This window comes from Hyperoodon ampullatus, assembly GCF_949752795.1.
Source record: "Hyperoodon ampullatus genome assembly, chromosome: 12".
In the NCBI taxonomy this organism is placed as follows: Eukaryota; Metazoa; Chordata; class Mammalia; order Artiodactyla; family Ziphiidae; genus Hyperoodon; species Hyperoodon ampullatus.
The window spans coordinates 89,877,378-89,903,649 of NC_136925.1; the positions used below are offsets into that span (position 1 = coordinate 89,877,378).

At 52.7% G+C, this 26,272-nt stretch overlaps 1 pseudogene across 1 annotated transcript in view; it reads left to right on the plus strand.

Moving 5' to 3' along the window:
• Positions 1–26,272, plus strand: part of LOC307061585 (phosphoethanolamine/phosphocholine phosphatase-like) — a 160,204-nt pseudogene that overhangs the window by 123,275 nt on the left and 10,657 nt on the right. The window lies entirely within an intron of this gene.

The following is a 26,272-nucleotide window of genomic DNA, read 5'->3' on the forward strand; positions in this document are numbered from 1 at the left end:
ACGAAGGCTCTGATGCTAACCCTAATTAACGCCCTGAAAGTGACCCTAACTAAGGCCTTGAGACTATTCCTAACAAAGGGCCTAGCCCCAGCGCCAGGCCCAGCCCCAGACTCAGACCCAGCCACAGACACAGCCCCTGATGCTGATCCTAAAGAGGCCCTATGTTCCTCCTAGGCCTTGCCCTGACTGTGTCTTTAATCAAGGTCTTGACACGACTACTAACTCAGGCCGTGATACTGTCCCTAACTAAGGCCCTGACAGTATACCTAACTAAGGGCCTGATTATCCTCCCAACTCTGGGTCTGACATTATACATAAATTAGGCTCTGGCACTCGTCCTAACCAAGGCCCTGACACTGTCCCTCACTAAGGCCCTGACACTACTTCTAACTCAGGCCCTGACATTATAGCTAACGAAGGCCCTGAGGCTAACCCTAACTATATCCCTGACAGTGATGCTAACTAAGGCCTTGTCACTATTCCTAAGTATGGCCCTAGCCCTAGCCCTAGCCCCAGTCCCAGTCCCAGACCAGCCCCAGCCCCAGCCCCAGACCCAGACCCATCCCTAGCCCCAGCCCCAGCCCCAGCCCCAGCCCTAGCCCCATCACTATCCCCAGCCCCAGCCCTATCCCCAGCCCCAGCCCCTGATCCTACAGAGGCCCTTATGCTCCTCCTAGGCCTCGCCCTGACACTGTCCTTAAGTAATGCCATGTTATTACTACTAAGTCAGGCTGTGATACTGTCCGTAACTAAGGCCCTGACAGTGTCCCTAACTAAGCGCCTGACTGTGTCCTAACTCTGGCCCTGCCATTATACATGAAAAAGGCTCTGGCACTCATCCTAACTAAGGCCCTGACACTGTCCCTCACTAAGGCCCTGACACTACTTCTAACTCAGGCCCTGACATTATACCTAACGAAGGGTCTGATGCTAACCCTAACTAAGGCTCTGACAGTGACACTAAGTAAGGCCTTGACACTATTCCTAACTAAGGGCCTAGCCTTAGCCCCAACCCCAGCCTCAGCCCCAGCCTCAGCTGTAGCCCCAGCCCTAACCTCAGCCCCTGCCCCATCCCGAGCTCCTGATCCTACAGAGGCCTTTATGCCCCTCCTAGGTCTTGCCCTGACACTGTCCTTAACTAAGGCCTTGTTACTATTCCTAACTAAGGCCGTAGCCCTAGCCCTAGCCCTAGCCCCAGCCCCGGCCCCTGATCCTACAGAGGCCCTTATGCTCCTCCTAGGCCTCGCCCTGACACTGTCCTTAAGTAAGGCCTTGACATTACTACTATCTCAGGCTGTGATACTGTCCGTAACTAAGGCCCTGACAGTGTCGCTAACTAAGGGCCTGACTGTCCTCCTAACTCTGGCCCTGCCATTATACATAAACAAGGCTCTGGCGCTCGTCCTAGCCAAAGCCCTGACACTGTCCCTCACTAAGGCCCTGACACTACTTCTAACTCAGGCCCTGACGTTATACCTAACGAAGGGTCTGATGCTAACCCTAAGTAAGGCTGTGACAGTGACTTTAACTAAGGCCTTGAAACTATTCCTAATTAAGGCCCTAGCCCCAGCCCCAGCCCTAGCCCTAGCCCCAAACCGAGCCCCAGCCCCTGACCCAACCCCAGCCCCAGCCGTAGCCCCAGCCCAAGCCCCGGCCCCAGCCCCGGCCCCAGCCCCACCCCCTGCCCCAGCCCCTGATGCTGATCCTACAGAGACCCTTATGCTCCTCCTAGGCCTTGCCCTGACACTGTCCTTAACTAAGGCCTTGACACTGCTACAAACTGAGGATGTAATATTGTCCCTAACTAAGGCCCTGACAGTGTCTCTAACTAAGGGCCTGACTCTCTTCCTCACTCTGGCTCTGTCATTTTACATAAAAAAGGCTGTGACGCTCGTCCTAAGAAGGCCCTCACACTGTCCCTCACTAAGTCCCTGACGCTACTTCTAACTCAAGCCCTGACATTATACCTAACAAAGGCTGTGATGCTAACCCTAATTAAGGCCCTGACACTGACACTAACTAAGGCCTTGACACTATTCCAAACTAAGGGCCTAGTCCTAGCCCTAGCCCTAGCCCTAGCCCTAGCCTCAGCTCCAGCCCCAGCCCCAGGCCCAGCCCCAGGCCTAGCCGCATCACTATCCCCAGCCCCAGCCGTAGCCCCAGCCCGAGCCGCAGCCCAAGCCCGAGCCCCAGCCCCAGAGCCATCCCCTGCCACTGATGCTAATCCTACAGAGGCCCTTATGCTCCTCCTAGGTCTTGCCGTGACACTGTCCTTAACTAAGGCCCTGACACTACTACTAACTCAGGCCGTGATACTGTCCCTAACTAAGGCCCTGACAGTGTCCCTAACTAAGGGCCTGACTCTCCTCCTAACTGTGGCTCTGCCATTTTACATAAAAAAGGCTCTGACGCTCCTCCTAACAAGGCCCTCCTCACACTGTCCATCACCAAGGCCCCGACACTACTTCTAACTCAGGCCCTGACATTATACCTAATGAAGGCTCTGATGCTAACCCTAATTAACGCCCTGAAAGTGACCCTAACCAAGGCCTTGAGACTATTCCTAACTAAGGGCCTAGTCCTAGCCCTAGTCCTAGCCCCAGCCCCAGCCCCAGCCCCAGCCCCAGCCCCAGACCTAGTCACAGCCCTAGCCCCTGATGCTGATCCTAAAGAGGCCCTTATGTTCCTCCTAGAACTTGCCCTGACAGTGTCTTTAACTAAGGCCTTGACACTAATACTAACTCAGGGTGTGATACTGTCCCTAACTAAGACCCTGAAAGTGTCCCTAACGAAGGGCCTGACTCTCCTCGTAACACTTTCCCTGCCATTATACGTAAAAAAGGCTCTGACACTCATCCTAACCAAGGCCCTGACACTGTCCCTCACTAAGGCCCTGACACTACTTCTAAATCAAGCCCTGACATTATACCTAACGAAGGCTGTGATGCCAACCCTAACTAAGGCCCTGACAGTGACGCTAACTAAGTCCTTGACACTATTCCTAAGTATGGCCCTAGCCCTAGCCCAAGCCCTAGCCCCAGCCCCAGCCCCAGCCCCAGCCCCAGCCTTAGCCCCATCAATATCCCCAGCCCCAGCCCTAGCCCCAGCCACAGCCCCAGAGCCAGCCCCTGCCCCTACCCCAGATGCTGATCCTACCGAGGCCCTTATGCTCCTCCTAGGTCTTGCCGTGACACTGTCCTTAACTAAGGCCTTGAGACTACTACTAACTCAGGCCGTGATACTGTCTGTAACTAAGGCCCTGACCGTGTCCCTAACTAAGGGCCTGACTCTCCTCCTAACTCTGGACCTGCTGTTATACATAACAAAGGCTTTGACGCTCGTCCTAACCAAGGCCCAGACACTGTCCCTCACTAAGGCCCTAACACTACTTCTAACTCAGGCCTGACATTATACCTAACGAAGGCTCTGATGCTAACCCTAACGAACTCCCTGACAGTGACCCTAAATAAGGCCTTGACACTATTCCTAACTAAGGGCCTAGCCTTAGCCCCGGCCCCAGCCTCAGCCCCAGCCTCAGCCCTATTCCCAGCCCTAGCCCCAGGCCCTGATGCTGATCCTACAGAGGCCTTTATGCTCCTCCTAGGTCTTGACCTGACACTGTCCTTGACTAAGGCCTTGTCACTATTCCTAACTAAGGCCGTAGCCCTAGCCCTAGCCCTATCCCCAGCCCCAGACCCTGATCCTACAGAGGCCCTTATGCTCCTCTAGGCCTCGCCCTGACACTGTCCTTGAGTTAGGCCTTGACATTACTACTAAGTCAGGCTGTGATACTGTCCATAACTAAGGCCCTGAGAGTGTCCCTAACTAAGGGCCTGACTGTCCTCCTAACTCTGGCCCTGCCATTATACATTAAAAAGGCTCTGACGCTCCTCCTAACCAAGCCCCTGACACTGTCCCTCACTAAGGCCCTGACACTACTTCTAACTCAGTCCCTGACATTATACGTAACGAAGGCTCTGATGCCAACACTAACTAAGGCCCTGACAGTGACACTAACTAAGGCCTTGACACTATTCCTAACTATGGCTCTAGCCCTAGCCCAAGCTCCAGCCCCAGGCCCAGCCCCAGCCCTAGCCCCAGCCACTGATGCTGATCCTACAGAGGCCCTCTTTTCTCCTCCTAGGCCTTGCCATGACAGTGTGTTTAACTAAGGACTTGAGACTACTACTAACTCAGGCCGTGATACTGTCCCTAAATAAGGCCCTGATAGTGTACCTAACTAAGGTCCTGACTATCCTCCCAACTCTGGCCCTGCCATTATACATGAAAAAGGCTCTGTCGCCCGTCCTAACCAAGGCCCTGACACTGTCCCTCACTAAGGCCCTGACACTACTTCTAAATCAGGCCGTGACATTATACCTAACGAAGACTCAGATGCTAACCGTAACTAAGGCCCTGACAGTGACCCTAACTAAGGCCTTGGGACTATTCCTAACTAAGGGCCTAGCCCCAGGCCCAGCCTTTGCCCTAACCCCAACCCGAGCCCCAGCCCCAGCCCCAGCCCCAGCCCCAGCACTAGCCCCAGCCCCAGCCTCAGCACTAGCCCCAGCCCCATCCCCAGCCCCAGCCCCATCCCCAGACCCAGCCTCAGCCTCACCCCCTGATGCTGATCCTACAGAGGCCCTTTTGCTCCTCCTAGGCCTTGCCCTGACAGTGTCTTTAACTAAGGCCTTCACAGTACTACTAACTTAGGCCATGATACTGTCCCTAACTAAGGCCCTGACAGTGTACCTAACTAAGGGCCTGAGTGTACTCCCAACTCTGGCCCTGACCTTATACATAAAAAAGGCTCTGACGCTCGTCTTAACCAAGGCCCTCACACTGTCCCTCACTAAGGCCCTGACACTACTTCTAACTCAGTCCCTGACATTATACCAAATGAAGGCTGTGATGCTAATCCTAATTAAGGCCCTGACACTGACACTAACTAAGGCCTTGACACTATTCCTAACTAAGGGCCTAGTCGTAGCCCTAGCCCCAACCCCAGCCCCAGCCCCATCCGTAGCCCCAGCCCCAGCCCCAGCCCCAGCTCTAGTCCCAGCCCGAGCCCCAGCCCCAGCCCCATCTGTAGCCCCAGCCCAAGCCCGAGCCCTAGCCCCAGCACCAGCCCCAGCCCCAGGCCTAGCCGCATCACTATCCCCCGCCCCAGACCTAGCCCCAGCCCGAGCCGCAGCCCCAGAGCCAGCCCCTGCCACAGATGCTAATCCTACAGAGGCCCATATGCTCCTCCTTGGTCTTGCCGTGACACTGTCCTTAACTAAGGCCTTGACAGTGTCCCTAGCTAAGGGCCTGACTCTCCTCCTAACTGTGGCTCTGCCGTTTTACATAAAAAAGGCTCTGACGCTCCTCCTAACAAGGCCCTCACACTGTCCATCACCAAGGCCATGACACTACTTCTAACTCAGGCCCTAACATTATACGTAACGAAGGCTCTGATGCTAACCCTAATTAACGCCCTGAAAGTGACCCTAACTAAGGCCTTGAGACTATTCCTAACAAAGGGCCTAGCCCCAGCCCCAGCCACAGCCACAGCCACAGCCCTAGCCCCATCTGTAGCCCCAGCCCCAGCCTCAACCCCAGCCCTAGCCCCATCACTATCCCCAGCCCCAGCCCTAGCCCCAGCCCCAGCCCCTGATCCTACAGAGGCCCTTATGCTCCTCATAGGCCTCGCCCTGACACTGTCCTTAAGTAAGGCCTTGACATTATTGCTAAGTCAGGCTGTGATACTGTCCGTAACTAAGGCCCTGACAGTGTCCCTAACTAAGGGCCTGACTGTCCTCCTAACTCTGGCCCTGCCATTATACATAAAAAAGGCTCTGACGCTCCTCCTAACAAGGCCCTCACACTGTCCGTCACCAAGGGCATGACAGTACTTCTAACTCAGGCCCTGACATTATACCTAACGAAGGCTCTGATGCTAACCCTAATTAACGCCCTGAAAGTGACCCTAACCAAGGCCTTGAGACTATTCCTAACTAAGGGCCTAGTCCTAGCCCTAGTCCTAGCCTCAGCCCCAGACCCAGACCCAGCCCCAGCCCCAGACCCAGCCCCAGACCCCGCCATAGCCCGAGCCCCTGATGCTGATCCTAAAGAGGCCCTTATATTCCTCCTAGGACTTGCCCTGACAGTGTCTTTAACTAAGGCCTTAACACTACTAACTCAGGGTGTCATACTGTCCCTAACTAAGAACCTGAAAGTGTCCCTAACTAAGGGCCTGACTCTCCTCGTAACACTTTCCCTGCCATTATACATAAAAAAGGCTCTGACGCTCATCCTAACCAAGGCCCTGACACTGTCCCTCACTAAGGCCCTGACACTACTTCTAAATCAAGCCCTGACATTATACCTAACGAAGACTGTGATGCCAACCCTAACTAAGGCCCTGACAGTGACGCTAACTAAGTCCTTGACACTATTCCTAAGTATGGCCCTAGCCCCAGCCCTAGCCCTAGCCCTAGCCCAAGGCCCAGCCCCAGCCCCCGCCCTAGCCCCAGCCCCAGCCCCAGCCCCAGCCCTAGCCCCAGCCCCAGCCCCAGCCTTAGCCCCATCAATATCCCCAGCCCCAGCCCCGGCTCCAGCCTCAGCCCCAGCCTCAGCCCTATCCCCATCCCTAACCTCAGCCCATGCCCCATCCCCAGCCCCAGGCCCTGATGCTCATCCTACAGAGGCCTTTATGCTCCTCCTAGGTCTTGCCCTGACACTGTTCTTAAATAAGGCCTTGTCACTATTCCTAACGAAGGCCGTAGCCCTAGCCCTAGCCCTATCCCCAGCCCCAGACCCTGATCCTACAGAGGCCCTTATGCTCCTCTAGGCCTCGCCCTGACACTGCCCTTGAGTAAGGCCTTGACATTACTACTAAGTCAGGCTGTGATACTGTCCGTAACTAAGGCCCTGAGAGTGTCCCTAACTAAGGGCCTGACTGTCCTCCTAACTCTGGCCCTGCCATTATACATGAAAAAGGCTCTGACGCTCCTCCGAACCAAGGCCCTGACACTGTCCCTCACTAAGGCCCTGACACTACTTCTAACTCAGGCCCTGACATTATACCTAACGAAGGGTCTGATGCTAACCCTAAGTAAGGCTGTGACAGTGACTCTAACTAAGGCCTTGACACTATTCCTAACTAAGGCCCTAGCCCCAGCCCTAGCCCTAGCCCCAACCCGAGTCCCAGCCCCTGACCCAACCCAAGCCCCAGCCGCAGCCCCAGCCGAAGCCCCAGCCCCAGCCCCTGATGCTGATCCTACAGAGACCCTTATGCTCCTCCTAGGCCTTGCCCTGACACTGTCCTTAACTAAGGCCTTGACACTACTACAAACAGAGGCTGTAATACTGTCCCTAACTAAGGGCCTGACTCTCCTCCTAACTCTGGCTCTGCCATTTTACATAAAAAAGGCTCTGACGCTCGTCCTAAGAAGGCCCTCACACTTTCCCTCACTAAGTCCCTGACACTACTTCTAACTCAGGCCCTGACATTATACCTAATGAAGGCTGTGATGCTAACCCTAATTAAGGCCCTGACACTGACACTAACTAAGGCCTTGACACTATTCCAAACTAAGGGCCTAGTCCTAGCCCTAGCCGTAGCCCTAGCCCTAGCCCCAGCCCCAGCCCCAGCCCCAGCCCCTGATGCTGATCCTAAAGAGGCCCTTATGTTCCTCCTAGGACTTGCCCTGACAGTGTCTTTAACTCAGGCCTTGACACTACTGCTAACTCAGGATGTGATACTGTCCCTAACTAAGACCCTGAAAGTGTCCCTAACTAAGGGCCTGACTCTCCTCGTAACACTTTCCCTGCCATTATACATAAAAAAGGCTCTGACGCTCATCCTAACCAAGGCCCTGACACTGTCCCTCACTAAGGCCCTGACACTACTTCTAAATCAAGCCCTGACATTATACCTAACGTAGGCTCTGATGCCAACCCTAACTAAGGCCCTGACAGTGACGCTAACTAAGTCCTTGACACTATTCCTAAATATGGCCCTAGCCCTAGCCCCTGCCCCAGCCCCAGCCCCAGCCCCAGCCCCCGCCCTAGCCCCAGCCCCAGCCCCAGCCCCAGCCCCAGCCCCAGCCTTAGCCCCATCTATATCCCCAGCCCCAGCCCCGGCCCCAGCCTCAGCCCCAGCCTCAGCCCTATCCCCATCCCTAGCCTCAGCCCATGCCCCATCCCCAGCCCCAGGCCCTGATGCTCATCCTACAGAGGCCTTTATGCTCCTCCTAGGTCTTGCCCTGACACTGTTCTTAAATAAGGCCTTGACACTATTCCAAACTAAGGGCCTAGTCCTAGCCCTAGCCCTAGCCCCAGCCCCAGCTCCAGCCCCAGCCCCAGCTTCAGCCCCAGCCCCAGCTCCAGCCCCAGCCCCAGCTCCAGCCCCAGCCCCAGGCCCAGCCCCAGGCATAGCCGCATCACTATCCCCAGCCTCAGCCGTAGCCCCAGCCCGAGCCGCAGCCCCAGAGCCAGCCCCTGCCACTGATGCTAATCCTACAGAGGCCCTTATGCTCCTCCTAGGTCTTGCCGTGACACTGTCCTTAACTAAGGCCCTGACACTACTACTAACTCAGGCCGTGATACTGTCCCTAACTAAGGCCCTGACAGTGTCCCTAACTAAGGGCCTGACTCTCCTCCTAACTGTGGCTCTGCCATTTTACATAAAAAAGGCTCTGACGCTCCTCCTAACAAGGCCCTCACACTGTCCATCACCAAGCCCCCGACACTACATCTAACTCAGGCCCTGACATTATACGTAACGAAGGCACTGATGCCAACACTAACTAAGGCCCTGACAGTGACACTAACTAAGGCCTTGACACTATTTGTAACTATGGCTCTAGCCCTAGCCCAAGCTCCAGCCCCAGCCCCAGCCCCAGCCCTAGCCCCAGCCACTGATGCTGATCCACAGAGGCCCTTTTTCTCCTCCTACGCCTTGCCCTGACAGTGTGTTTAACTAAGGCCTTGAGACTACTACTAACTCAGGCCGTGATACTGTCCCTAACTGAGGCCCTGACAGTGTACCTAACGAAGGGCCTCACTATCCTCCCAACTCTGGCCCTGACATTATACATAAAAAAGGCTCTGACGCTCGTCCTAACCAAGGCCCTGACAGTGTCCCTCACTAAGGCCGTGACACTACTTCTAACTCAGGCCCTGACCTTATAGCAAACGAAGGCTGTGATGCTAACCCTAATTAAGGCCCTGACACTGACACTAACTAAGGCCTTGACACTATTCCTAACTAAGGGCCTAGTCCTAGCCCTAGCCCTAGCCCCAGCCCCAGCCCCAGCCCCAGCCTCAGCCCTAGCCCCAGCCGCAGCCCCAGAGCCAGCCCCTGCCCCTGCCACAGATGCTGATCCTACCGAGGCCCTTATGCTCCTCCTAGGTCTTGCCGTCACACTGTCCTTAACTAAGGCCGTGACCCTACTAGTAACTCAGGCCGTGATACTGTCCGTATCTAAGGCCCTGACCGTGTCCCTAACTAAGGGCCTGACTCTCCTCCTAACTCTGGACCTGCCGTTATACATAACAAAGGCTGTGACGCTCGTCCTAACCAAGGCCCAGACACTGTCCCTCACTAAGGCCCTAACACTACTTCTAACTCAGGCCTGACATTATACCTAACGAAGGCTCTGATGCTAACCCAAACGAACGCCCTGACAGTGACCCTAAATAAGGCCTTGACACTATTCCTAACTAAGGGCCTAGCCTCAGCCCCGGCCCCAGCCTAAGGCCCAGCCTCAGCCCTAGCCCCAGGCCCTGATGCTGATCCTACCGAGGACTTTATGCTCCTCCTAGGTCTTTCCCTGACACTGTTCTTTTTTTTTTTTTTTTTTTTTTTGGCATTACGTGGGCTTCTCACTGCCGTGGCCTCTCCCGTTGTGGAGCACAGGCTCCGGACGCGCAGGCCCAGCAGCCATGGCTCACGGGCCCAGCCGCTCCGCGGCATGTGGGATCTTCCCGGACCGGGGCACGAACCCGTGTCCCCTGCATCGGCAGGCGGACTCTCAACCACTGCGCCACCAGGGAAGCCCGACACTGTTCTTAAATAAGGCCTTGTCACTATTCCTAACGAAGGCCGTAGCCCTAGCCCTAGCCCTATCCCCAGCCCCAGACCCTGATCCTACAGAGGCCCTTATGCTCCTCTAGGCCTCGCCCTGACACTGCCCTTGAGTAAGGCCTTGACATTACTACTAAGTCAGGCTGTGATACTGTCCGTAACTAAGGCCCTGAGAGTGTCCCTAACTAAGGGCCTGACTGTCCTCCTAACTCTGGCCCTGCCATTATACATAAAAAAGGCTCTGACGCTCCTCCTAACCAAGGCCCTGACACTGTCCCTCACTAAGGCCCTGACACTACTTCTAACTCAGTCCCTGACATTATACGTAACGAAGGCTCTGATGCCAACACTAACTAAGGCCCTGACAGTGACACTAACTAAGGCCTTGACACCATTCCTAACTATGGCTCTAGCCCTAGCCCAAGCTCCAGCCCCTGCCCCAGCCCCAGCCCTAGCCCCAGCCACTGATGCTGATCCTACAGAGGCCTATATGGTCCTCCTAGGCCTTTCCCTGACCCTGTCCTTAACTAAGGCCTTGACACTACTACTAACTCAGGCTGTGATACTGTCCCTAACTAAGACCCTGAAAGTGTCCTTAACTAAGGGCCTGACTCTCCTCCTAACACTTTCCCTGCCATTATACATAAAAAAGGCTGTGACGCTCGTCCTAACCAAGGCCCTGACACTGTCCCTCACTAAGGCCCTGACACTACTTCTAACTCAAGCCCTGACATTATACCTAACGAAGGCTATGATGCCAACCCTAACTAAGGCCCTGACAGTGACCCTAACTAAGGCCTTGACACTATTCCTAAATATGGCCCTAGTCCTAGCCCTAACCCTAGCCCTAGCCCCAGCCCCAACCCCATCCCCATCCCTAGCCCCAGCCGCAGCCCCAGCCCCATCCCTAGCCCCAGCCCCAGCCCCAGCCCTAGCCCCATCCCTAGCCCCTGCCCCTGCCCTATCCCCAGCCCCAGCCGCAGCCCCAGAGGCAGGCCCTGCCTATACCCCAGGTGCTAATCCAACAGAGGCCCTTATGCTCCTCCTAGGCCTTGCCCTGACACTGTCCTTAACTATGGCCTTGACACTACTACTAACTCAGGCTGTGATACTGTCCCTAACTAAGGCTCAGGCAGTGTCCTTAACTAAGGTCCCCACTCTTTTCCTAACTCTGGCCCTGCCATTATACAAAAGAAAGCTCTGACACTAGTCCTAAAAAAGGCCCTGACACTGTCCCTCACTAAGTCCCTTTCACTACTTCTAACTCAGGCCCTGACATTATACCTAATGTAAGCTCTGATGAGAACCCTAACTAAGGCCCTGACAGTGACCCTAAGTAAGGCCTTTCCACTATTCCTAACTAAGGGCCTAGTCCTAGCCCTAGTCCTAGTCCTAGCCCTAGCGCCAGCCCCATCCCCAGCCTCAGCCCCAGCCTGAAACCCAGACCCAGACCCATCCACAGCCCCAGCCCCTGATGCTGATCTTACAGAGGCCCGTTTGCTCCTCCTAGGCCTTTCCCTGTCAGTGTGCTTAACTAAGGCCTTGACACAACTACTAACTCAGGCCGTAATATTGTCCCTAACTAAGGCTCTAACAGTGTCCCTAAATAAGGGCCTGACTCTCCTCCTATCTCTGGCTCTGCCATTTTACATAAAAAAGGCTCTGACCCTCATCCTAACCAAGGCCCAGACACTGTCCCTCACTAAGGCCCTCACACTACTTCTAACTCAGGCCCTGACATTATACCAAACGAAGGCTGTGATGCTAACCCTAATTAAGGCCGTGACAGTGACCCTAACTAAGGCCTTAACACTATTCCTAACTAAGGGCCTAGCCTTAGCCCCAGGCCAAGTCCCGCCACAGCCCTAGCCCGAGCCCGAGCCCCAGCCCCAGCCCTTGATCCTACAGAGGCCCTTATGCTCCTCCTAGGCCTTGCCCTGACAATGTCCTTAACTAAGGCCTTGACACTACTACTAACTCAGACCGTGATCCTGTCCGTAACTAAGGCCCTGACAGTGTCCCTAACTAAGGGCCTGACTCTCCTCCTAACTCTGGACCTGCCATTATACATAAAAAAGGCTCTGACGCTCGTCCTAACCAAGGCCCAGACACTGTCCCTCACTAAGGCCCTGACACTACTTCTAACTCAGGCCTGACATTATACCTAACGAAGGCTCTGATGCTAAGCCTAACTAACGCCCTGACAGTGACCCTAAGTAAGGCCTTGACTCTATTCCTAACTAAGGGCTTAGCCTTAGCCCCAGCCCCAGCCTCAGCCCCAGCCTCAGGCATAGCCCCAGCCCTAACCACAGACCCTGCCCCATCCCCAGCCCCAGGCCCTGATGCTGATCCTACAGAGGCCTTTATGTTCCTCCTAGGTCTTGCCCTGACACTGTCCTTAACTAAGGCCTTGTCACTATTCCTAACTAAGGCCGTAGCCGTAGCCCTAGCCCTATACCCAGCCCCAGCCCCTGATCCTACAGAGGCCCTTATGCTCCTCCTAGGCCTCGCCCTGACACTGTCCTCAAGTAAGGCCTTGACATTACTACTAACTCAGGCTGTGATACTGTCCGTAACTAAGGCCCTGACAGTGTCCCTAACTAAGGGCCTGACTCTCCTCCTAACTGTGGCTCTGCCATTTTACATAAAAAAGGCTCTGACGCTCCTCCTAACAAGGCCCTCACACTGTCCGTCACCAAGGCCATGACACTACTTCGAACTCAGGCCCTGACATTATACCTAACGAAGGGTCTGATGCTTACCCTAATTAACGCCCTGAAAGTGACCCTAACTAAGGCCTTGAGACTATTCTTAACTAAGGGCCTAGTCCTAGCCCTAGTGCTAGCACCAGCCCCATCCCCAACCCCAGCCCCATCCCCAGCTCCACACCCAGACCCAGCCCCAGCCCCACCCCCTGATCCTACAGAGGACTTTATGGTCCTCCTAGGCCATGCCCTGACACTGTCCTTAACTAAAGACTGTACATTACTACTAGCTCAGTCCGTCATACTGTTCCTAACTAAGGCCCTGACAGTGTCCCTAACTAACCGTCTGACTCTTCTCCTAACTCTGGCCCTGCCATTATCATAAGAAAGTCTCTGACACTCGTCCTAACCAAGGCCCTGACACTCTCCCTAACAAAGGCTCTGAAGGTAGTCCAAACCAAAGCCCTGACACTGTCCTAACTTACGCCCTGACAGTATTCCTAAAACAGGCTCTGACATTGTCCCTAAGAGAGGCACTGATTCCACTCCTAACTCAGGCCCTGAGAATGTCCGTAAATAAGGCCCTCACACTACTCCTAAATCAGGCCCTGACACAATACCGAACAAAGACTCTGATGCTTGTTGTAAGTAAGGCCCTGACACTGTCCTTAACTAAGGCCTTGATACTACTACTAACTCAGGCCGTGATACTGTCCCTAACTAAGGCCCTGACAGTGTCCCTGACTAATTGCCTGACTCTCCTCCTAACTCTGGCCCTGCCATTATAATAACAAAGGCTCTGACACTCATCCTAACCAAGGCCTTGACACTGTCCGTCACCAAGGCCCTGACACTACTTCTAACTCAGGCCGTGACATTATATCTAACAAAGGCTCTGATGCTAACCCTAACTAAGGCCCTGACAGTGACCCTAACTAAGGCCTTGACACTATTCCAAACTAAGGCCCAGCCCTAAACCTAGCCCTAGCCCTCCCCTAGCCCCATCTCCATCCCCATCCCCATCCCCATCCCCTGATGCTGATCCTACAGAGGCCCTTATGCTCCTCCTAGGCCTTGCCCTGACACTGTCCCTACCGAAGGCCGTGATACTTGTCCTAAAGAAGGACCAGGTGCTCTCGATAACTAAGGCCTTCAAAGTGTCCCTCGCTCCGTTCCTGACTTTATCCCTAGTCCGTAGTTAATGTCCTGCCTCTTATCCTACCTGATGCCCTAATGCTGTCCCTAACTAAGGCCCTGAGTAGTCATCACTAAGACCCTGACACTGTTTGTAAGTAAGGCCCAGAAGCTGTCCCTAATGCAGGCCCTGCTGCCAGCAATAACTAAAGGCCTGACACTATCCTGAGCTAATATACTGACCCACCTCGAACCAAGATCCTGACACTATCCCTAAGTCAGCCCTGATGCTGGCCCTAAATCAAGCCCTGATGCTGTCCCTAACACAGGCCCTGAAGCTATCCCTAACTGAGGCCTTGATGGTGCGCCTAACTCAGGTCCTGATCACGTCTTTAACTAAGACCGTAATTGTGATCCTACAGAGGCCCTGATGCTGCTCCTGAGTCATGCCCTGACAGTGTCCCCAGCTAAGGGCCTGATGCTAGGCCTCACTCGGGCCCTGTCGCTCTCCCTACATCAGGCTGTGACGCTGTCCCTACCTGAAGCCCTGACACTTGTTCTAAACAAGGCCCCGATATTCTCAGTAACTAAGGTGTTGACACTATACCTGGGTCGTGTCCTGACAGTATACCTAGATCATAACTTATCCCTGTCTTTAGCTAAAGTCGAGCCTCTTATGGCAAGTAAAGCTCTGATGCTGTGCTTAACTCACGCCCTGAATTTAGCCCGAAGGCCTTGCCACTGTCCCTAACTAAGGCCTAGATGCTGGCCCAACGTCAGGGCCTGATACTGTCCCTAACAAAGTCCCTGACACTATGCCTGACTCAAGCCCTGACAGTGTACCTAACAGAAGGCCCTGACGCCAGTCCTAACCAAGACCCTGCCGCTAGCCCTAACAAAGGCTCTGATGGTAGTCCTAACCAAGGCACTGACACTGTCCCTAAGTAGGGCCTGAGACTACGGCTAACTCAGGCCGTGATACGATACCTAAGCAAGGCTCTGATGCTAGTCCTAACTAAGGCCCTGACACTGTCCTGACATTACACCTAACACAGGCCCTTGACACTGTTCCTAAGATAGGCACTGATTCCACTCCTAACTCAGGCCCTGTCACTGTCCCTAACTAGGGCCCTGACACTACTCCTAGCTCAGGCCCTGACACGATACCTAATGAAGGCTCTGATGCTAATCCTAACTAAGTCTCTGACACTAATCCTAAGTAAGGCCTTGACAGTACTCCTAACTAATCCCCTGACACTGACCCTAACTAAGGCCTTGACACTACTCCTAAATCAGGCCCTGACACGATACCGAATGAAGGCTCTGATGCTAGTTGTAAGTAAGGCCCTGACACTGTTTTTAACTAAGGCCTTGACACTACTACTAACTCAGGCCGTGATACTGTCCCTAACTAAGGCCCTGACAGTGTCCTTGATTAAGGGCCTGAATCTCCTAACTCTGGCCCTGCCATTATACAGAACAAAGGCTGTGACGCTCATCCTAACCAAGGCTCTGACATGACTTCTACCTCAGGCCCTGACATTATACCTAAGGAAGGCTCTGATGCTAACCGTAACTAAGGCCCTGACAGTGACCCTAACTAAGACCTTGACACTCTTCCTAACTAAGGCCCTAGCCCTAGCCGTATCCCTAGCCCTAGCCCTTGCCCCAGCCTTATCCCCAGCCCCAGCACCAGCCCCTGATCCTACAGAGGCCAGTATGCTACTCTTAGCCCTTGCAGTGACACAGTCCTTAACTAAGGCCTTGACACTCTACTAACTCAGGCCGTGATACTGTCCCTAACTTAGGCCTTGACAGTGACCCTAACTAAGTCCTTGACACTAGCCCCAGCCCCAGCCCCTGATCCTACAGAGGCCCTTATGCTCCTCCTAGGCCTTGCCGTGACACTGTCCTTAACTAAGGACTTGACACTACTACTAACTCAGGCCATGATACTGTCCCTAACTAAGGCCTTGACAGTGTCCCTAACTAACGGCCTGACTCTCCTCCTAACTCTGGCCCTGCCATTATACATAACAAAGTCTCTGACGCTCGTCGTAACCAAGGCCCTGACACTCTGCCTAACAAAGGCTCTGATGGTATTCCTAACCAAGGCCCTGAGACTGTCCTAACTTATGCCCTGACACTACCCCTAACACAGACTCTGACACTGTTCCTAAGAGAGGCACTGATTCCACTCCTAACTCAGGCCCTGACACTGTCCGTAAATAAGGCCCTCACACTACTCCTAAATCAGGCCCTGACACAATACCAAACAAAGACTCTGATGCTAGTTGTAAGTAAGTCCCTGGCACTGTCCTTAACTAAGGCCTTGACACTACTACTAACTCAGGCTGTGATACTGTCCCTAACTAAGGCCCTGACAGTGTCCCTGACTAAGGGCCTGACTCTCCTCGTAACTCTGGCTCTGCCATTATACATAACAAAGGCTCTAACGCTCGTCCTTACCAAGGACATGACACTGTCCCTCACTAAGGCCCTGACACTACTTCTAACTAAGGCCCTGACATTATACCTAATGAAGGCTCTGATGCTAACCCTAACTAAGGCCCTGACAGTGACCCTAACTAAGGCCTTGACACTATTCCTAAGGCCCTATCCCTAACCCTAGCCGCAGCCCTCTCCTAACCCCATCCCCATCCCCAGCCCCATCCCCTGCCCCTGATTGTACAGAGCCCCTTATGCTCCTCCTAGGCCTTGCCCTGACAGTGTCCCTACCGAAGGCCATGATACTGGTCCTAAAGAAGGACCAGGTGCTCTCGATAACTAAGGCCTTCAAAGTGTCCCTCGCTCCGTTCCTGACTTTATCCCTAGTCCGTAGTTAATGTCCTGCCTCTTACCCTACCTGAAGCCCTAATGCTGTCCCTAACTAAGGCCCTGACTAGTCATCACTAAGGCCCTGACACTGTTTGTAAGTAAGGCCCGGAAGCTGTCTCTAATGCAGGGCCCTGCTGCCAGCAATAACTAAAGGCCTGACACTATCCTGAGCTAATATACTGACCCACCTCTAACCAAGGTCCTGACACTATCCCTAAGTCAGCCCTGATGCTGGCCCTAAATCAAGCCCTGAGACTGTCCCTAACACAGGCCCTGAAGCTATCCCTAACTGAGGCCTTGACGGTCTGCCTAACTTAGGCCCTGATCATGTCTTTAACTAAGACCGTTATCCTGATCCTACAGAGGCCCTGATGCTGCTCCTGAGTCATGCCCTGACAGTGTCCCCAGCTAAGGGCCTGATGCTAGGCCTCACTCGGGCCCTGTCGCTCTCCCTACATCAGGCTGTGACGCTGTCCCTACCTGAAGCCCTGACACTTGTTCTAAACAAGGCCCCGATATTCTCAGTAACTAAGGTGTTGACACTATACCTGGGTCATGTCCTGACAGTATACCTAGATCATAACTTATCCCTGTCTTTAGCTAAAGTCGAGCCTCTTATAGCAACTGAAGCCCTGATGCTGTGCTTGACTCAGGCCCTGAATTCAGCCCCAAGGCCATGCCACTGCCCCTAACTAAGGCCTAGATGCTGGTCCAACGTCAGGGCCTGATACTGTCCCTAACAAAGTCCCTGACACTATGCGTGACTCAAGCCCTGACAGTGTACCTAACAGAAGGCCCTGACGCCAGTCCTAACCAAGACCCTGCCACTGGCCCTAACAAAGGCTCTGATGGTAGTCCTAACCAAGGCCCTGACACTGTCCCTAAGTAGGGCCTGAGACTACAGCTAACTCAGGCCATGACACGATACCGAACAAAGGCTTGATGCTAGTTGTAAGTAAGGCCCTGACACTGTTTTTAACTGAGGGCTTGACACTACTACTAACTCAGGCCATGATACTGTCCCTAACTAAGGCCCTGACAGTGTCCCTAACTAAGGGCCTGCCTCTCCTCCTACCTCTGGCCCTGCCATTATACATAACAAAGTCTCTGACACTCGTCCTAACCAAGGCACTGACACTATCCCTAAAAAAGGCTCTGATGGTAGTCCTAACCAAGGCCCGGACACTGTCCCAACTTACGCCCTGACACTACACCTAACACAGACTCTGACAGTGTTCCTAAGAGAGGCACTGATTCCACTCATAACTCAGGCCCTGACACTGTCCCTAACTAAGGCCCTGACACTACTCCTAAATCAGACCCTGACAAGATACCGAACAAAGGCTCTGATACTAGTTGTAAGTAAGGCCCTGACACTGTCCTTAACTAAGGCTTGACACTACTACTAACTCAGGCTGTGATACTGTCCCTAACTAAGGCCCTGACAGTGTCCCTAACTAAGGGCCTGACTCTTCTCCTAACTCTGGCCCTGCCATTATACATAAGAAAGGCTCTGACACTCATCCTACCAAATACCTTACACTGTCCCTCACTAAGGCCCTGACACTACTTCTAACTCAGGCCCTGACATCATACCTAATGAAGGCTCTGACGCTAACCCTAACAGAGGCCCTGACAGTGATCCTAACTAAGGCCTTGACACTATTCCTAACTAAGGCCCTAGCCCTCGCCCCAGCGCCAGCCCCAGCCCCAGCCCCTGATGCTGATCCTACATAGGCCCATATGCTCCTCCTAGGCCTTGCCCTGACAGTGTCCTTAACTAAGGCCTTGACACTACTACCAACTCAGGCCGTGATACTGTCCCTAAATAATGCCCTGACAGTGTCCCTAACTAAGGACCTGACTCTTCTCCTAACTCTGGCCTGGCCATTATACATAACAAAGGCTGTGACACTCTTCCTAACCAAGGCCCTGAAATGACTTATACCTCAGGCCCTGACATTATACCTAACGAAGGCTCTGATGCTAACCCTAACTAAGGCCGTGACAGTGACCCTGAGTAAGGCCTTGACACTATTCCTAACTAGGCCCTGAAGCTACACTTAACTCAGGCCCTGACACTGTCCCTAAATAAGGCCCTGATACTACATCTACAACAGGCCCTGACCCTGTTCCTAACAGAGGCACTGATGCTAGTCCTAACTCAGGCCCTGAGAGTGTCCGTAACAAACGCCCTGCTCCTGTCAATATCTAAAGTTTTGACAGTTCCCTTAGCATATATCCTGTCCCATCTCTTACTAAGGTCCTGAAACTTTCCCTAAGTGAGCCTTGACGCTGTCCCTAAGTAAGACCCTGAGCCTGTCCCTAAGTGAGGCCCTGAGAATGTCTTTAACCAAGACCGTGATGCTGATCCTACAGAGGCCCTCTTACTCCTCCTAGGCCTTGCCCTGACACTGTCCCTACCGAAGGCTGTGATGCTGGTCCTAAAGAAGGCCCAGGTGCTCTCAGTAACTAAGGCCTTCAAACTGTCCCTCGCTACGTTCCTGTCTTAATCCCTAGCCCGTAACCTGACTCAGTCCGTAGTTAATGTCCTGCCTCTTACCCTACCTGAAGCCCTAATGCTGTCCCTAACTAAGTTCCTGACTAGTCATCAGTAAGGCCCTGACACTGTTTGTAAGTAAGGCCCGGAAGCTGTCCCTAATGCAGGCCCTGCTGCCGGCAATAACTAAAGGCCTGACACTATCCTGAGCTAATATACTGACCCATCTCTAACCAAGGTCCTGACACTATCCATAAGTCAGCCCTGTTGCTGGCCCTAAATCCCTGAGGCTGTCCCTAAGACAGGCCCTGAAGCTATCCCTAACTGAGGCCTTGACGCTCCGCCTAACTCAGGCCCTGACCATGTCTTTTTTTTTTTTTTTTTTTGCGATACACCAGCCTCTCACTGTTGTGGCCTCTTCCGTTGTGGAGCACAGGCTCCGGACGCACAGGCTCAGCAGCCATGGCTCATGGGCCCAGCAGCTCCATGGCATGTGGGATCTTCCCGGACCAGGGCACGAACCCGTGTCCCCTGCATCGGCAGGTGGACTCTAAACCACTGCACCACCAGGGAAGCCCCCATGTCTTTAACTAAGACCATAATGCTGATCCTACAGAGGCCCTGATGCTTCTCCTGAGTCATGACCTGACAGTGTCCCGAGCTAAGGGACTGATGCTAGGCCTCACTCAGGCCCTGTCACTCTCCCTACGTCAGGCTCTGATGCTGTCCCTACCTGAAGCCCTGACACTGGTTCTAACCAAGGCCCTGATACTCTCAGTAACTAAGGTGTTGACACTATACCTGGGTCATTTCCTGACACTATACCTAGATCATAATTTAACCCTGTCTTTAGGTAAAGTCAGGCCTCTTATGGCAACTAAAGCACTGATGCTGTCCCTAACTCAGGCTCTGAATTCAGCCCCAAGGCTGTGACACTGTCCCTAACTAAGGCCTTGATGCTCTAAGTCAGCTCCTGATACTGTCCTTAACTAAGGCCATAATACTATTCTTAACTCAAGCCCTGACAGTGTACCTAACAGAAGGCTCTGACACTAGTCCCAACCAAGGTCCTGACAGTGTCCGTAACAAAGGCTCTGTTGCTCCTAACCAATGCCCGGACACTGTCCCTAAGTAGAGGCTGAGATTACGGCTAACTCAGGCCGTGACACGATACCGAACAGAGGTTCTGATGCTGGTCCTAACTCAGGCCCTCACACTATTCCTAAGAAAGGCTCTGGTGCTACTCCTAACTAAGGCCCTGAGACTACTCCTAACTCACGCCCTGACACTCTCCCTAAATAACGCCCTGACATTACTCCTAGCTCAACCCGTGAATGTGTCCCCAACTAAGGCCCTTGTACTCCTAATATAGGCCCTGCCACGATACCTAACAAAGGCTCTGATGCTAGTCCTAACTAAGGTCCTGACACTGTCTGAACTAAGGCCCTGACACTACACCTACCTCAGGCCCTGACACTGTCCATAACTAAGGACCTGACACTACTAACTCAGGCCCAGACACGATACCTAATGAAGGCTCTGATGCTAATCCTAACTAAGGCCCTGACATTGACCCTAGCTCAGTCCCTGACACTGTCCCTAACTCAGGCCCTGACACTGTCCCTATCAAAGGCCCTGCTGCCATCAATATCTAAAGTTTTGACACTATCCTGAGCATATATCCTGTCACATCTCTTACTAAGGTCGTGAAACTGTCCCTACGTGAGCCTTGACGCTGTCCCTAAGTGAGGCCCTGAGCTTGTCCCTAAGTGAGACCCTGAGAATGTCTTTAACCAAGACCCTGATGCTGATCCTACAGAGGCCCTTATGCTCCTCTGAGGCCTTGCCCTGGCACTGTCCCTACCGAAGGCCATGACGCTGGTCGTAAAGAAGGCCCAGGTTCTCTCAGTAACTAAGGCCTTCAAACTGTCCCTCTGTCCTTTCCTGACCTTATCCCTAGCCCGTAACCTGACTCAGTCCATAGTTAATATCCTGCCTCTCATCCTACATAAAGCCCTAATGCTGTCCCTAGCTAAGGCCCTGAATAGTCCTGTTAAGGCCCTGACACTGTCTTAAAGTAAGGCCCGGAAGCTGTCCCTAATGTAGGCCCTGCTGATAGTAATAACTAAAGGCCTGACACTATTCCTAAGTCAGCCCTGACGCTGTCCCCAAATAAAGCCGTGAGGTTGTCGCTAACATAGGCCCTGAAGCTACCCGTAACTGAGGCCCTGACGCTCTCCCTAACTCAGTCTCTGATCATGTCTTAAGACCGTAATGCTGATTCTACAGAGGCCCTGATGTTGCTCCTGAGTCATGCCCTGACAGTGTCCCTAGCTAAGGGCCTGACGCTAGGCCTCAGTCATGCTCTGACCGTGTCTCTGTCAGGCTCTGATGCTGTCCCTACCTGAATCCCTGACACTCGTTCTGAACAAGGCCCTGATCCTCTCAGTAACTAAAGTTTGACACTATCCCTAGGTTATTTCCTGATACTATACCTAGACCTTAACCTAACCGTTTCTTTAGCTAAAGTTGAGCTTCTTATGCCAACTAAAGCCCTGATGCTGTGCCTAACTGAGGCCCTGAATTTAGTCCCAAGGCCGTGACACTGTCCCTAACTAAGGCCTAGATGCTCATCCTAAGTCAGGGCCTCATACTGTCCCTACCTAGGGCACTGACACTATTCCTAACTGAGGCCCTGACACAATCCCTAACAAAGTCCTTGACACTACTGCTAACTCAGGCCCTGACAGTGTCCCTAAATAACGCCCTGATACTACTCCTAACTCAGGCCATGACATTGTTCCTAACTAAGGCTCTGATACTACTCTTAACTCAGGCCCTGATATGATACCTAACAAAGACTCTGATGCTAGTCCTAACCAAGGCCCTGACACACACTGTCCCTATCTAAGGCCTCGACATTGCTCCTAACTCAGGCCCTCACACGATTACTAACAAAGGCTCTGTTGCTAGTCCTAACTAAGGACCTGACACTGTCCCCAACTAAGGCCCTGACACTACTCCTAAGTCAGGCCTTGACATGATACCTAACAAAGGCTGTGATGCTAGTCCGAACTAAGGCCCAACAGTGTCCCTAACTAAAGCCTTGACACTACTCCTAAGTCAAGGGCCTTAGTTAGGTCCTGTTTCAGCACCTTAGTTAGGAATAGCATCAGAACCTTTGTTAGGTATCGTGTCAGGGCCTAAGTTAGGAGTACTGTCAGGGCCTTAGTTAGGTACAGTGTCAGGGGCTGAGTTAGGAGTACGGTGAAGGCCTTGGTGAGGACAGTGTCAGGGCCTTAGTTAGGACTATTCAGGTCCTTAGTTAGGGACAGAGTTAGGGCTTCAGGTAGGCTAATTATTACTTAATAAGTAAGCCTTGTTAGGTATCGGGTCAGGGCCTAAGTTAGGAGTACTGTCAGGGTCTTAGTTAGGGACAGTGTGAGGGCCTTGGTTAGGACTAGCATCTGAGCCTTTGTTAGGGACAGTGTCAGGGTCTTAGGACTAACGTCAGGACCTTCTGTTAGGTACACTGTCAGGGCCTGAGTTAGGATTAGTGTTAGGGCCTTTGTTAGGGACAGTATCAGGCCCTGACGTTCGACCAGCATCTAGGCCTTAGTTAGGGACAGTGTCAAGGCCTTGGGACTAAGTCAGGGCCTGAGTTACACACAGCATCAGGCCTTTAGTTGGCATAAGAGGCTCGACTTTAGCTAAAGACAGGGTTACGTTAAGGTATAGGTATAGTGTCAGGAAATGACCTGGGGATAGTGTGAATACCACAGTTACTGAGAGTATCAGGTCCTTGTTTAGAACCAGTTTCAGGGGTTCAGGTAGGGATCGCCTGGGAGCCTGTCTTAGGGAGAGCGACAGGGCCTGAGTGAGGCCTAGCATCAGGCCCTTAGCTAGGGACACTCTCAGGGCATGACTTAGGAGCAGCATTAAGGCCTTTGTAGGATGAGCAGTAGGGTCTTAGTTAAAGACATGATCAGGGCCTGAGTTAGGAGTACGTTCAGGGCCTTAGGTAGGGAGAGTGTCAGGGCCTTAGTTAAGACTAGCATCAGAGCCTTTGTTAGGTATTGTCTCAGGGCCTGAGTTATGAGTAGTGTCAGGGCCTTAGTTAGGGACAGTGTCAGGACCTGAGATAGGAGTAGTGTGAAGGCTTTAGTTAGGGCTAGTTTCAGGGCCTGATTTAGCAGTAGTCAGGGCCTTAGTTAGGGACAGCATTAGGGCTTCAGGTAGGATAAGAGGCAGGACATTAGCTGCGGACTGAGTCAGGTTACAGGCTAGGCATAACGTCAGGAAATGAGCGAGGGATAGTTTCAATGCCTTAGTTATTCAGATCATCAGGGCCTTATTTAGGACCTGCGTCAGGGTCTTATCTAGGGGCAGTGTCCACGCAAGGCTTAGGAGTAGCACCAGTACTTCTGTAAGATCAGCATCAGGGTCTTTGTTAAAGACATTATCAGGACCTCTGTTAGGGACAGCCTCAGGGCCTCTCTTAGGGACAGTTTCAGGAACTTAGTAAGAGATTGGTCAGGATATAAGCTTAGGATAGTGTCAGGACTTTCGATATTGACAGCAGCAGGGCCTTTATTAGGGACAGTGTCAGGGCCTGATTTAGGACTAGCATCAGTGCCTCTGTTAGGAACAGTGTCAGGGCCTGTTGTAGGTGTAGTATCAAGGCCTTATTTAGGGACAGTGTCAGGGCCTGAGTTAAGTGTAGCATCAGGGCCTTAGTTAGGAATAGTGTCAAGGCCTTAGTTAGGGTTACCATCAGTGCCTTCGTTAGGTATCGTGTCAGGGCCTGAGTTAGTAGTAGTGTCAGGGCCTCAGGGACAGTGTCAGGGCCTGAGTCATTAGTAGTGTCAAGGCCTTCGTTAAGGACAGTGTCAGGGCCTGAGCTATGTGTAGCATCAGGGCCTTAGTTAGGAGTAGTGTCAAGGGCTTAGTTAGGGTCAGTGTCAGGGCCTTAGTTAGGATTAGCATCAGAGCCTTCGTTAGGTACCGTGTCAGGGCCTGAGTTAGGAGTAGTGTCAGTGCCTTTGTTTCGGACAGTGTCAGGGCCTTGGTTAGAACTAGCGTCAGAGCCTTTGTTAGTTATAATGTCAGGGCAGATTTAGGAGTAGTGTCAGGGCCTTAGTTAGGGACACTGTCATGGCCTGAGGTAGGTGTAGTGTCAGGGCCTTAGTTAGGGACACTGTCATGGCCTGAGGTAGGTGTAGTGTCAGGGCCTTAGGTAGAGACAGTATCAGGGCCTGAGTTAGTGGTAGTGTCCAGGCCTTAGTTAAGGACAGTGTCAGAGCCTTAGGTACGATTAGCATCAGAGCCTTTGTTAGGTATCGTGTTAGGGCCTGAATTAGGAGTCACACAAGGCCCTTCATTGGGGACAGTGTTAGGGCCTGAGTTAGGAGTGGCATCAGTGCCTTTGTTAGGAACAGTGTCAGGGCCTTAGGACTAGCATCAGAGCCTTTGTTAGGAATCGTTTGAGGGCCTGAGTTAGGAGTAGTGTCAGGACCTTAGTTAGGGACAGTGTCAGTGCCTTAGTTAGGAACAGCATCAGAGCCTTTTTTAGGTATCGTGTCATGGCCTGAGTTATTAGTAATCTCAGGCCTTACTTAGGGACAGTGTCATTGCCTTGGTTAGGACTAGCATCAGAGCCTTTGTTAGGGACAGTGTCAGGGTCTTAGTTAGGACTGGGGTCAGGGCCTTCTGTTAGGTACTGTCAGGGACTGAGTTAGCCATAGTGCTAGGTCCTTAGATGGGGACAGTATGAGGTCCTGACTTTGGACCAGCATCTAGGCCTTAGTTTGGGACAGTGTCAGGGCCTTGGTCAGGAGTAGCATCAGAGCCTTCTGTTAGGTACAGTGTCAGGGCCTGAGTTAGGAATAGTGTTAGGGCCTTTGTTAGGGACAGTATCAGGCCCTGACGTTGGACCAGCATCTAGGCCTTAGTTAGGGACAGTGTCATGGCCTTGGGGCTAAATTCACGGCCTGATTTAGGCACAGCATCAGGGCTTTAGTTGCCATAAGAGGCTCAACTTTAGCTAAAGATAGAGTTAGGTCAATATCTAGGTATAGTGTCAGGAAATGACCTGGAGATAGTGTCAATACCATAGTTACTGAGAGTACCAGGGGCCTTGTTTAGAAACAGTGTTAGGGCTTCAGGTAGGGACAGCGTCAGAGCCTGACGTAAGGAGAGCGACGGCCTGAGTGAGGCCTAGCATCAGGCCCTTAGCTAGGGACACTCTCAGGGCATGACTTAGGAGCAGCATTAGGGCCTTTGTAGGATGAGCAGTAGGGTCTTAGTTAAAGACATGATCAGGGCCTGAGTTAGGAGTACGTTCAGGGCCTTAGGTAGGGAGAGTGTCAGGGCCTTAGTTAAGACTAGCATCAGAGCCTTTGTTAGGCATCATGTCAGGGCCTGTGTTATGTGTAGTGTCAGGGTCTTTGTAAGGGACAGTGTCAGGACCTGAGTTAGGAGTAGTTTGAAGGCTTTGGTTAGGGCCAGTGTCAGGGCCTGAGTTAGGAGTAGTCAGTGACTTAGTTAGGGAAAGCATTAGGGCTTCAGGTAGGATAAGAGGCAGGACATTATCTACAGATCGAGTCAGGTTATGGGCTAGGGAAAATGTTAGGAAATGAGCGAGGGATAGTTTGAAGGCCTTAGTTATTCAGAGCATCAGGGCCTTATTTAGGACCAGCGTCAGGGCCTTATCTAGGGAAAGTGTCAGGCCAGGCTTAGGAGCAGCACAATTGCCTCTGTAGGATGAGCATCAGGGTCTTTGTTAAAGACATTCTCAGGGCCTATGTTAGGGACAGCCTCGGGGCCTCACTTAGGGACAGCGTCAAGGCTTACATCAGGAGAGTTCTAGGACGTTATTAAGACATTTGTTAGAGTATATTCTCAGGATAGTGTCAGGACTTTAGATATTGACGGCAGCAGGGCCTTAGGGTCAGTGTAAGGGCCTTACGACTAGCATCAGAGCCTTCAAAGGAATCGTGTGAGGGCCTGTGTTAGGAGTAGTGT